Source organism: Lactuca serriola, chromosome 1 (genome assembly GCF_051521515.1).
Source record: "Lactuca serriola cultivar US96UC23 chromosome 1, Lser_US96UC23_V15, whole genome shotgun sequence".
NCBI lineage: Eukaryota > Viridiplantae > Streptophyta > Magnoliopsida > Asterales > Asteraceae > Lactuca > Lactuca serriola.
The window spans coordinates 191,013,827-191,027,927 of NC_136408.1; positions in this window are offsets into that span (position 1 = coordinate 191,013,827).

Consider the following 14,101-nt stretch of genomic DNA (forward strand, 5'->3'; position numbering starts at 1 on the left):
CAAATCCATCTGCACACAAAGCAACCAAAGTTTCATACAGGAAAGGCACATCTGAAGTGGAAACCAGGAATCATTGGCTTGAAAACAATGGGAAAAAGTATCAATCTGGGAAGTTTTCGCAACATCAAATCAAAAAGGCCTATGAACAGTATTTGAATGATCCTTCATTTGGACGTTCATCTTCGAAAGAGTCAAATACTCCAGTTCAGAGATGGCAACCAATCTCAAAAGAAAGACAATCAACGAAACATGAGAAGAAAGTTGGTGAAAGTCCAAAACTATCAAAAAAAATATATTTCGATAACTTTAACTAATGATGTCGAATTAATTGATTCTTTCAAAACTAAAGTTTGAAGCTGGACTTTAAATTCTAAAATTCATTCTCTCTTTCAAGCTAATAACCAAGGCCCAAACAGCCTTGGGTACCTAAATTCTTTCAATGATTACAAGTGCTTTGTGACAAGCAGTATGATGAGAAATGGTATATTGATAGTGGTTGTTCACGTCACATGACTGGAAGGAAGGAGAATTTACGTGATTTTCGAAGTTTAGAAAATCCTGGTGTAGTGAAATTTTGAAATAACCATAAATGTCAAGTTAAAGGTTATGGGAAAGTGACGAATGGTCAATTTACAATGAATCGTGTTGCTTATGTGGAAGGTCTTCAACATAATTTGATAAGTGTTTCACAACTTGTTATGGGCTCTGACAATCAAGTTGTGTTTAATGAAGAAGGAAGCATCATTTCAAAAGTTGAGACAAATGAAGTATTGTTGAAATCAAAAAGATATGGAGATATGTTTAACCTCGACATCAAACCCATAGTTGGAAAACCCTCAATTTGTCTACTTTCGAAAGCTCCCACAAATGTTAGTTGGTTATGGCATCGACGTTTATCTCATTTAAACTTTCGAAATTTAAATAAATTGGGTACAGAAGATCTTTTTCGAGGTTTACCTGTATTAAAGTTTGATAATGATACTTGATGTGCAGCTTGCGAACAAGGAAAACAACATCGTAAAGGGCATCCAATTGTCATTGTTTCGAAAATTATTGAACCGTTGGAACTTCTTCATATTGACCTTTGTGGATCATCAACTGTTGAAACTCTCAACAAGAAATGGTACATTTTGGTTATTGTTGATGATTTTTCACGATTTACGTGGGTGTATTTTATCAGGTTAAAATCTAAATTCGCTCAAACAATGATTGAATTTATCAAGAAAATTAAGATAAGTCTGAAGAAGAAAGTTCGAAAAATAAAAAGTGATAATGGTTCTGAGTTTAAAAACAAAGTGTTGGATTCATACTTAATGGAAAAAGAAATTTCGCATAACTTTTCTTCACCCTATACTTCTCAACAAAATGGAGTCGTCGAAAGGAGAAATAGGTCTCTTTGCGAAGCGGCGAGGACAATTTTGACATATGCGAATCTTCCTCAATACTTATGGGCAGAAGCAATTTCGACAGCATGTTTTACTCAGAATAGATCTTTCATTCATAGATGTTTCAATATAACCCCGTATGAAATAATCAATAACCGAAAACCTAATGTCAATTTTTTTCATGTTTTTGGTTGCCGGTGTTTTATAATGAATCTCAAAGATAATCTTTCGAAATTTCAAGCTAAGGCTGATGAACCATTCGGTTGCATATAGAGTGTTAAACAAACGAACTCGAAAAGTTGAAGAAACGTTTAATCTCACTTTTGATGATTATTTCGTGATACAAGTCGAATAACAATTTGAACAAAAACCAATTCTTAATGAATCAAATGATGAAACTGAAGAATCTAATTCATCTGACTTTGATTATGATTTAATTTTCGGTGTTCCAGACAGGGCTGTTGATGCTGAAGTGCATGTTACTGATAATCAAACTCCTGAATCTTCGAAACATACAGATGATTCGACAATCACCTCAGATTCAACTGATAATGGCGAAAGCATGCTAGATGCTTGAGTAGAGGGGGAGCACTTGACTACATCTTTAACTGTTAAGGGGGAGCATTCTTTCGAGGGGGAGAATAACAATATGAATGAACTCTTTGAGGGGGAGCATCAAAATGATAATCTTTCTGAGGGGGAGCATGATGATAATGAAACCATAAATCTTGATCAAAATGATGAATTTCATGACATAAATGATAGTATTTCTGTTGCAGGATCCGAAAATGAAGAGATGTACGAAGATGCACCTTTGGACTTTGATCCAGCATATCCACCGTTGGAAAAGTGGATAAGGAATCATCCGAAAGAACAAGTCATTGGAAATCCACAAGATGGAGTTTTGACAAGAGCTCAAATTCATGCAAAGAATGGGGTACTGAATACTCATCAAGAATTTTGCATGTTTAATGTTTTCATCTCTAAAATAGAACCAAAGATAGTTAAGGTTGCAATGGAACACTCTAATTGGGTTGTTGCAATGCAATCTGAACTGGCTGAATTTAAACGAAACAAGGTTTGGAGATTAATTCCTAAACCTAATGATGTTTCTATTGTTGGATTAAAATGGTTTTTCAAAAACAAAACCGACAAAGATGGGAATATTATTCGAAACAAAGCATGATTAGTTGTTAAAGGTTATTCGCAACAAGAAGGTATCGATTATGAAGAAACCTTTGCCCCTGTCATAAGACTCGAGGTTGTTCGAATATTTTTGGCTTATGCAGCTCATAAAGATTTCGATGTTTATCAAATTGATGTAAAATGTGTATTTCTTAATGGTGAACTCGAAGAAACTGTGTATGTAGAACAAACTCCAGGTTTTGTTAATGAAAAACATCCTGATCATGTTTATATTTTAGATAAAGTTGTATATGGGTTAAAACAAGCACCAAGAGCATGATATGCAACTCTTACCAGTTTCCTAAAACAATCGAAATTTAAACAAGGATGAGTTGACCCCACATTATTTCGAAAGAAAGTTGGGAATCATCTAATGCTTGTTCAAATTTATGTCGATGGTATTATTTTTGGCTCTACTGACCCTGCTTTGTCTAGTGAATTCGAAAGTCTGATGAAAAGCCAATTCGAAATGAGCATGATGGGTAAAATCAATAATTTTCTTGGTTTAAACATTCATCAAAGCAGATAAGGAATTTTCATCAATCAAGAAAAATATACAAGGAATTTGCTCGTAAAATTTGGGATGATGAATAGCACGAAGTTAAGAGTACCAATGGCAGTTGGAACAAGGCTAACACCATCTTTAGACAAACCTGCTGTTGATCTTACTTTATAACAGAAGTATGATAGGTCCATTGCTTTATCTTACATCAAGTAGACCTGATATCATGTTTTCTGTATGTAATTGTGCCAGGTATCAAGCAAATCCAAGAGAACAACACTTGATTGCAATGAAAAAAAATTCGTTATCTTAAGGGCACAATTTCGTTAGGATTATGGTATCCTTCAAAATCATGATTTTTCATTCAAGCTTTTTCGGATTCGGATCTTGGAGGATGTACTCTTGATAGGAAGAGTACAAGTGGAGGATGTCAATTGCTGGATGGGAAGCTTATAAGTTGGCAATCAAAAAAGCAAACATGTGTTGCAATTTCAACTGCTGAAGCTGAGTATGTTGCAGCTGCCACTTGCACTTCGCAAATCATATGGATCCAGAGCCAATTGCGTGATTATGCAATTAACATGAAGAAGATTCCATTGCATTGTGATTCACAAAGTACTATATGCATTTGTCATAATCCAGTACAACATTCGAAAACTAAACACATTGCTCTTCGTTATCATTTTATTAAGGATCATATTGAAGATGGAAATATTGAAATTCATTTTGTGAAAACAACTGATCAGCTTGCTGATATTTTCACGAAACCATTGGATGAAAAATCATTTGTTAGAATTTTGACAGGATTAGGCATGATTGAATCAATTTCGGTTCCAGGACTAATTTCGCAAGAATGACAAAGAAGGAAGTTGAAAATGTGTCAATTCAGAGGCGATGCATAACAATTCAGAGTCTTATAGTATTAATCGTTCAAAGGTTACTGTTCACGTTAAGCACTTCGACACACTTTGTTTTCGTACATTGGAGCCGTACATTGGAGCTGAAAAGTTTCGTGTGTTTGGTACATTCTCAAAATTTTCGTTAGTTTGTCTTTATTTTCAAAAAATTGAAAAACACAAAATATTTTCGTTTGTTGTATTTCTTTTCGAAAAATCAAAAATATCAAAAAGATTTTCTTTTGTTATTTGTTTTAATTTTTGAAAAACATAAAATCACAAATATATTTTTCTTTCTTTTCAAAAATATAAATTCCAAAAAGATTGTTGTTGCTTTGATCTTTCTTTAAGTGTAGGTTCACACGAATATTTTTCGAGGGTCATGCTTGCTTTTCTAAGGGAAGGTATGTTTTCAAAATTTCGTTGTACTAGTTAAGTTGTCCCTAGAAGCATGTTGCAACATGTAGACCCAAGCCTCTAATGACTCAATGTGTGATTTAGAAAGCCTTAATGAAATTTTTCGTTCCGAAAGTTCTTCCCGATAAGGCTTGCACTCACACTAGTCAACTGAGCTACCTTACTCTTCTCAAATGAGTTAAGAGTTTCCTGTTTGTCCATTCAACAGAGGTACAATCGATTCTTGAACCAATCTTTTTTATCTTAAATTTCTAACACTTTTCACAGACAATGACGTATGTCCAAGAGGTCATTGATCAATCCAATCATGACTTAGACATATCAAAACTCTATGTTAATGATCTTGATTCATGAGGCTGTGATGAAAGTGAAACCCAATTTTCTAACCAATTAAGGAATTGACGGGGAACTATGTTCCATATTTTCATGAAACATTTGTTTCAGTACCAAAAATTGCGGTACTCCAAATCATATTCTTTTGTTTTGAGTGGTCTTGATCAAATATTCAAAGCCTATGACATTTGTTTCCCAATAGGATCCAGTTACAAACTTTATTTTCTGAATATGATTTCCGTGTGAGTATCAATTCTTATCTTTTGTCACTTTCAAATATTTTCCAAAGCATACTTGTCACTGACAACACTGGTCAAACAAGTGATTTCTGTTGCAATTACTCACCTTATGTTAAGGATGAAATGTAACGAAATTTTTGAGCCACCCACGAAGCCTTGAAAAAGAAGCCCTTTGAAGCTTCTCTATAAGTTTTCGATTATACTTCACGGGAAACCACACAAGCAGTTGATTATCTCTCTTGATAATTAACGAAGTAACCTTTGCCTGGGGTTTAACTTCTTTGTGTCAAAATTTTATTTTTGGCATCACAGATCCAAATTTTTCGTTAAAATTGATTCTTATCTTATTTCATTGGCACACTGCACTCACGAAATCCTTGAGGTTCTGAGTAATACCAAATCAGAATAAAGATTTCGCAAGACTGGAAAATGACTTCATTTATAAACCCAAAAACGAAAGAGCCCAACCTCCATGCCGAAGGTTTTCGATCTTATCCGCTTGGTACTCACGAACAACTTTGATGTAACTGTTTGGCAACTCATTCCGAGTTTCAAGGTACTTTATCTGACATGGAGTGTATAACGTCTAGTGGTGTGATTTTCAAGGAAGGACGTGGCAAACCCATTAATGAAAACGTTTTCAATTCTTTTGGGGTTACATATAAAAAGAAAATTCTTTTTTCCTTTGATCATTACAATTTGAAAAACTCTTCGATGAACAAAAGCCCTAATTCTCAATTTCTTCAAAGTTCTCTTCAAGCTTTCAACAATGGTTGCTACTCAAAACACCTCTACTGATGAAGTTCTTCCACAACCAATCATGAAGATCCAAAGTACGAATTACCAGGTTGAGGGTGATGTTTCATTGTACCCTGAGGAGTTGAAGATGCTGACCGTTGCTCTTCAAAATCCGGTCTTGCTACTGTAATGTTCAACTCCTTCGCAGTTCCGATAACTTGGTTATCCATGGCTGCTTCAACTGCTTCCTATAGGAAGGCTACAGATGTGATTACCTTTAATCTTGTGAATGAGAAACGGTGTAACATCCCGGATTTCTAGGTATCTTTTATGCTTATGATTTTGATGTTTTGTGAGGAGACTCGGCGAGTTGGAGCTCAGACTCGCCGAGTAGGATCGCGATTCTGGACGCGGGTTCGCGCCTGGACTCGGTGAGTCCAAGGTATGGACTCGGCGAGTCCAAGGTATGGACTCGGCGAGTCCGTGCTGTTTAATGAAACCCTAATTTCTCGGGTTTGGGACCTATTTAAAGGGCCTTATGGCCGTCATTTGTGCTCACCAGTCCTTTGAGTGAAACCCTAACGAGTGTGAGCGTTTGGAGCAAAGAAGGAAGCCATTATTGATCTTGGAGGTGTCATCTTGCAAGGGAAAGGGAGGATCAGCTAAGGGAAAGCAAGAGGAGCCACTTTCTGAGAGTTTGGAGTCCAGAATATCACATTTGAGGTACTATCTTCGAGCTATCCTCTGCTATGTTGATGTTTATATTGATTTAGGGTTTATTGAACCCTTTTGTGGCTAGATCTAGTGCCTCCTTGGTCCCTTAAGCGATTTAGATTATAGATCTGGACCCTTGGAGGTCCAGAGTATCCCTTTGCCCAAGCTTTTTGTGAATCAATGGGGGTTTTGGATTGGAATCCTTATGCCTTAGGTCAAAATACCATTTATGAGCCATGGGGTGTGTTATGAACACCAAGATAAGGACTTTACGTGATGAATCAGTCTAGGAAGGCCAGATCTAGGAATTGTTGGAGCAGATCTGACCTTAGAAGCAAGTTTGAGTGGTTGCATGGCATGGACTCGCCGAGTCCGACGAATAGACTCGGCGAGTAGCTTGAAGATTGCCCTTAGATCGCTCAGTGAGTGGTTCTGCCGAGTTATAGGTTGACTCAGTGAGTCAGGGCGAGTTAGAGAGGATTGACAGGTGGACTGAGTCGAACTTGGACTCGCCGAGTTGTTCTTGAGACTCGGCGAGTTGAGTCGGGGTGGCCTCGCGATTCTTACCAGGTGGAACTCGTCGAGTCAGGGAAGTACTCGACGTGTCAAAAGGGAATCCTAGAGAGTTGGTGAAAATGCCTAGACTCGTCGAGTCGCCCTAGTGCACTCGCCGAGTCCGGTCAAAGTTGACCGTTGACCGTTGACCAAGAGTTGACTAGTGTTGACTTGAAAAGGGTAGTCAACCTTAGTGGTAAAAGTGTTAATAAGAGACGTATGATGTTATAGGGGGATTGTAGCTCGGAGGATCGAGCACGAGTGATTCCGGGATTTGCTAGCTATCGATATTCACGAGGTGAGTCTTCTCACTATACTGTACCCGGAAGGGTTTTGACTGTGTGACCGGAAGGTCGGATATGATATGAGACATATGTGCTATATGTGATAAGTTAATTGTTATATGTGCTATGTATGATATGCTTGATATGGGCCGGAAGGCATTATGTTATGGGCCGGAAGGCGAATATGTTATGGGCCGGAAGGCGTTGTAATGTGGACCGTAAGGTTGACGTGGGTAGGAGTACCGGAATGTTTACCCAGCAGGGACGGAAGTCCCCTGAGACACATGGACCGGAAGGTCAGGGCCTGGAAAGGCGTATGTGCATAGGTTGTATTTTGGGGAACTCACTAAGCATTTATGCTTACAGTTGTTGTGTATGTGTTTCAGGTACTAGCGAGGACCGTGGGAAGGCGCCGACATGATCTGTACACACTGAAGGAGGAATTATGATCTTGGGATTTATATGATTTGTATTATGACATGATACATTGGATAATTATGCCTTATTTTGGATGAAAATACATTTTTAGAAATGAAAATTTTGTTTTAAAATTTCCGTTGTTACTAACGGATTCGTATGACCAAGAATATGTTCACTTAATTCTTGAATATCCCCAATTCTCCACCAATCTTCAAACCCAACAATGATCAAATCATGTTTATGTTCAACAAGATGGGACATCAGCCCTCACTCACAAATATCAGTGACTTCAAGCAGTCCGGATTACCCTATATGTGGAATTTCTTCTTTGGAATTTATCTTATGTGTCTAACTAGAAGAAGTGTTGGTCTTGACAAAGGAAGACTCGAAGTATATGCAATAGTGATGGGATTATACTACGATCTCAGTGTTGATTATGCGACTCAATTATGGAAGGAGTTTGTGAAAAGCTTGGAGAATACCAATATGGTGAAAGGGTATTTCTTGTACGAGGTATTGGATTCTCATTCTTGATAAGATTTATGAAAAAGAGGGAATTCAAGTTCCTGATAATGAAGAAAAGGTGGGATTTACAAAGTATCACTTTCCGAAGTCAGTTGAGGATGATTCGGAAGCTTTCCCTACAATTGCCAGAATTCCAGATGGCATGTTGTAGAAGGTTGATCCAACAAATCAAGTGTTGGTAAACTATTTGAAGATCATCAACCCTAATGTTGAAACTTGGGTGTTTCTTGAAGTTGATGCAGGGATTTCCAAAATAAGCAAAGAAATCAAAAAAGAGTGACGGTGCTGCTATTGATTCTGAAAGCCCTAAAAAGCCAAACTTTCCAAAGAAAAATGATACTAATAAAGTACATGTTTCGAAGAAAGATATGAGAGAAAAGGAGTTTATTATTGCTGATTCATCAAAGGAAGTAGTGCATTCAAAATCCGGTATTTTGAAAAGGTTAAGGAAGTCATCTGATGATTCATATTCATTCGTATGAAAGGCTTAATTAAATCGAAAAGGGTTAAAGATTCGTGAAATACCAGTTCCTGTCTCTCCAGAGTCGAAAAAGAGAAGAGAGCTGAGGATGTAGTAAAGCACATTTCCAAGAAGAGCAAGAAACGAAAACTGGTGGTTCGTGACGAGTCATCAGGCAACAAGATTGTACCCGATACTCCTTTGGGATCAGCTTCTCCAAAGGTATCTACTCCTATTATTTCTTCGTTAGCTTTACCCACCATCACCATTTTCTCTACTGTTTTTATTCCACTCGAAATTGGTGTTACCAAGTCAGTTTCTAAGGCGTTACCCATTTCAGACTTTCATACAAACATATCTAATACGGGTGTCGAAGTCATCATGAGTGTCGACCATATGAATCTTGTTTATGAAGTTATTCCTCTTATCACTTCCTCTATAGTTTCTTCGACTATAGATACTTCCTTACCTCCTTTCTTCACTCAAACTCAAACTATCACCACCTCACCCACGTTTGATAACATCCTTAAACAACCTATCACAACCCTTTTTCAGTCACAATCCACTGATCCACCCAAGCCACATTCCGATGATGAAATAGACGGAGGAGGTTTAGGAGGAACATTTGATGATATTCATTTTGATTATGAAGAAGAGGATGTTCCTGATCACATGCTGATGCCAGGAAACAATTCAAGATCCTAAATCGAAAGCTTAATTCGATTTTGCAATCACAAGCCAATTCAGGAGCCAAGAATTCGGTTTCTGGGATCGAGGTAGACGTTATGTTAAAAGCTGTTGAGCTTCGGTTGCAAAGGAAGTTAGATACGAATGATAAGAACAATGAGCGAAGGATGAAAGCTTAAGGAGATTTGATTGATTCAGAAATTAAAGAACTTCGCAACATGGCAAAAGAACGTCATGTGATGTTTGTACAAGACGTTAAAAAGGTTCGTGAAGATGTTAATCTCAAGCTAGAAGACTAAAGAAGGAAGTTGCTCAGGAAATTTGTGACGTTCATGATCGTTATAATTCCATTCAAGAGAAGGTGGCTATTAGTGATGGGGTAGTGACGAATTTCATTCAAACCTTTCAAGCCACAGTACCAATTGTCGAAGCTAAAGCCTTGGAAGATAAAGAACAATTTGCTAAGATGAAGGAGTTGCTTAGTGAACTCAAAAGTATCGTTTTGAAGCCAGCCCCACAGTCCTTTTTAACTCCTGAGTTTCTTACTCAGAAATTGAATGTTCTTGATCAAGTCATTCATAAGGTTGCAGCTCCTATAACGAAATTTGTTCAAATGCTGCCTTTGAATGCCCCACTTGCTATCACAGGGGTGCAAGAGGGAGAAAAGAAAGTCAATGAAGGCAAAAGCAAAGTTTCGAATGTGAATGTCACAAAGGCTACTGATAAAGTGAAAGTTGTAAGTTCGGGAATTCCATCCAAAATTGTTTCTACTCAAATCTCAACTCCTATTGTTACGAAGGTCATAACAAAAGCAATCAAAACAAACAACAAGACCCATTAAGGGAATTGTTATTGGTTCTTCTACAGAAGGAGGGAGTTCAAGCTCAGCTAAACCAAAGCCTCCGGATGATGATAAAAGGAAAGGTATTGCTATTGAAAAGTCCAAGGAAGAGAAGAAGGCTGAGGTAGAAGCAGAAATAGAAAAGTAGAGACAAATACAAAGCATAATGAGGCTAAGAGCAAGTGATCCTCCTGGTATGGATAAGGGAGATCAAAAAAAGATTTACAACTATGAAAGCATTGAATCCAGGGTGTCATTCAATCGAATGTATGATTTTGAGAAGAAGCCAAAGGAAAGCTATTCGATTGCAAACACTGACATGAGCCAACTGGATTTTCCTATAAATGAGATGATGTTCATCATGTCTCGATACAAGATTGTTGAAAAGTTCGACAATGAAGATGACTTCATTACATGAAGATCAGATTTCACGCAGTTCTTGGGAAGGAGCCAGATGAGGTTTGGTCATTGATAAAGATCAAGAAAGTTGTGAGTATAACGAAGGACGTTTTTTTCAAAGGCATGATTCAAAACTTCTGATATCATGTTATTCATGAAAATAATCAAAGATGTGATTTTTCTATTGCTAATTTTCCTCTGATGAACCTGAACGACTTGATTGAAGTAGCTTTGATACTCAAGGATATGGAGGCTTCTCGTCTCAAAGGAACTGATAAAGATGTTTTTAAACTTGGTCTAGCACACATCAAGATTTTCATAGACAATTATTATGATTGTCTAGTGTTAATTGATGAAGAGTTAGCTTCTGGAATGGGAAGAGAAGTGAAGGTTGCAATGGAATTGTCGAAAACTCAAGATGAGCTGAAGAAATACGCTGATGGAGAAATTTTCTTAAAACCTTTTGGATTAGTCTTTGCAGGAAAAGATAAGAATGGAAAAGCTAAAAGATTTTTATTTCAAGTAAGTGAAGTGGAACGGTATACTACAGCTTAGTATACAAACTTTATTGTTCGTATGAATAATTGTTCGAAGAATAATGAAGGAGATAAGACTGAGTTAAAGAAGGTGTTAACTTGGTACTCAGAGATTCGAAGTATGATGCACTTCGCTGCTCAGATTCTCGTGAATTGAGTAGTTCGACTTGTTTACAAAGGGGGAGATTGTTAGGGTCGAAATGTTGTAAGGAGTCAAAGTGTTTGTTTTGTAATTTTGTTTGTATTTACTAAGGCACTTGTTCTGTCGAAAATAAATGTTTACTTCTTAGTATTTTTTGTACTTTCAGTATCCTATAAATAGGGTCTGAACTTGAGTGTAGATAAGAGAGTTTTCCTAATTCTTCTATCTGTTTTGTACTCAAGTTCTTTGAAAGTAATTGAAGCTAAAACCAGATCATATTTACATCGTGTGTTCATTCTAAATCATTACTTGAATTACTGTGATTTACTTTCGATTACTCGTAACAATTCTTCTACAGTATTGTATTATGTTGTTGTATGTGGTACTTTGGGGGAACTTACTACGCTTTAGATTACAATTTGATTTTATGGTTTCATGTACATCAGAGTACAGGGGCAAAGGGAAAGTGTGATTGTGCACATCATCTTGGATTTTTGTTAACTTATGTTTTGGGATACTCTAATTCATGATTTTGGTTTTAGAAACTATGTTTTTGTCACTACTAGCAAATTTAGGGTTGAGATGGTGATTCATGTACAAAAATTTCCTCTATGTAACCTTGCAACATCAAATTAGTGAAATTCAAACTACAATGTTATTTGAATACATATGAGCGTACATTTAAAATCAAGTTGAAATAGCCTCTTACAAGCCCAAAATTTGATCCAATAGCTAAACCCAATCAATTTTGGACCTTGGCCCAAGAATTCTCTGCCCAAACACTATAGGCCGAAAACCCATTTCCTTGGGTCTTCTTGGACCGAAAACTCTTAGATTGGGCCAAATTAAGCCAAAAAGCCCACATACACTCCCAAAACCTCAAACCCTTGAAGGATATAAGGTGTTTTCGGCCACCTTAAAACCGAAAAACCCTCTACTACATTAATGAAATCGGTTTTGGGCAAGTAAAACAAAAAAAAAAAGGAAAAAGAAATTGCAAATTATGGTGACACCTCACAATTACCCCACAAATCTCAAGGCCGTTATCTATCATATATCCATGCATGGGCTAATAACCATTATGTATAAAGGAAGAGTCCCGTCTCTCCCTATCTTATACTTGTGGCCGAACCCTCCCTCTCACCCACACAAAGATCATTTTCACTCAAGTTTACTCTCAAATTCTCTCTCACTTGCTCTCCAAAATTTCGTGTGCTACTTCCAAAGGAAGATACATCTTCAAGGTGGTCCATAGATTTTGGTAAGTGTTCTTGTAAACTCCAAGTATTCTTACATCTCTTCAAGCTAAAACTCATGTTTACATAACATTTTCGTGTGTAGCCTCTTAGAACATCACCCATTTTCGAGTGACCCTCAAGTTACACAAGGCTAGGCTCAACAACTTCTTTCTTCTTCTCCCTACAACTCACGAAATCCACAAGGTGAGCTTCATACCCCCATATTTTCGTGTTTTTAATACTTTTTTTTTGGGGGGGGGGGGAGGGGGAGAATACAAGTCAAGTCTCGTTTACCCTTTGGATAATTGCATGCATCATAGTTATGGTTTGAAAATGGAACAAGTTCTTGAATAAAAAGGTTTTTAACATGTGTTAAAATCATAAAGTAAATGTTGATAACATCTTTGTGTTATAAAAGTTTTGTGGTCATGATTGTACACTAAAAAATGGCGAAAATATGAGTGTTGTGCTCAAACATGTTTAACTCTTGGACATATGCATTTTCAACTCTTATACTTTACACAAATATTTGAATATAATAAATTTCAAGGTTATTATATGTGTTCTTGTAAAAATCGTGACTTATTAGAGTCACAAGAAAATAGAATATTTTGTGTTATAAAACTTTCAAATCGATTATGATGTGTTAAACAAACTACAAAGCTCAATATTTTGCTAAAAATAACTTTATTAGTAAAATAGTCATAACTATGTTGTCACTACTTTGATGGCTTAAAACCTAATATATTATGCTATTTTCACAACAGATGTTACAATTAGACATGTTCACTAATGATTATTTATAAAAAAGTTATAAATAATATAATAAAAATGGTATACAAAATAGAATTTATGACAGAAATATTTGCGTGTCGTAATAAGCCTATCATAAAGCTTTTAAAGCATGAGTAATACGTTGTATGTCATAAAGCTGTAAAACGCGTGTCATAGAACTTCAGTCATAAATCTACACTAGTAATGTCATTTTCATTATTCAATAATGGGAGTCAAAGTTCGCGTAAATCCGTTAAGGCTCTAGTGAGACACTTTCTTCACTATACCCACCTAGTGTACATTCTAAGTCCTGTATTATAAGCAGAGTCTCCTGGAGGGAGAGCGAGATAGTTATGTATAGATCTATACGGGGATTGATAACCCCACACCAGAGCTGTTCGCTACAGCTAGACGTGCCAGTCTAGAGTGACAAACATTTTACCTATTCCGACGCCTGAAGAACGTCATACATGCATAACAGTCACATCAAGCATGGTTATAATAACTCACTTAGGGATTAACATCACTATCTTGATTTACGGGAAGCATATACTTCATCGGTTGTAAAATATAAAACTGCATTTTACTCTCGGTACACTATTGTTTCCACTATTGGTCTAGGGTTTAAGACCATAATTTTCATATAATAGAAAATATTGGATTTTCTGCGAACACACTCTTTACAATTACAAACAAAAGAAACAAAGGACATGCATGTATATATTCACACTTTTGGAATGAGACTTACAAACCATTTTCATAGAAAATATCGGATTTTCTGGAGTCATACAAACTATTACAAACAAGGATGTTACAAATATTTTCATAAAA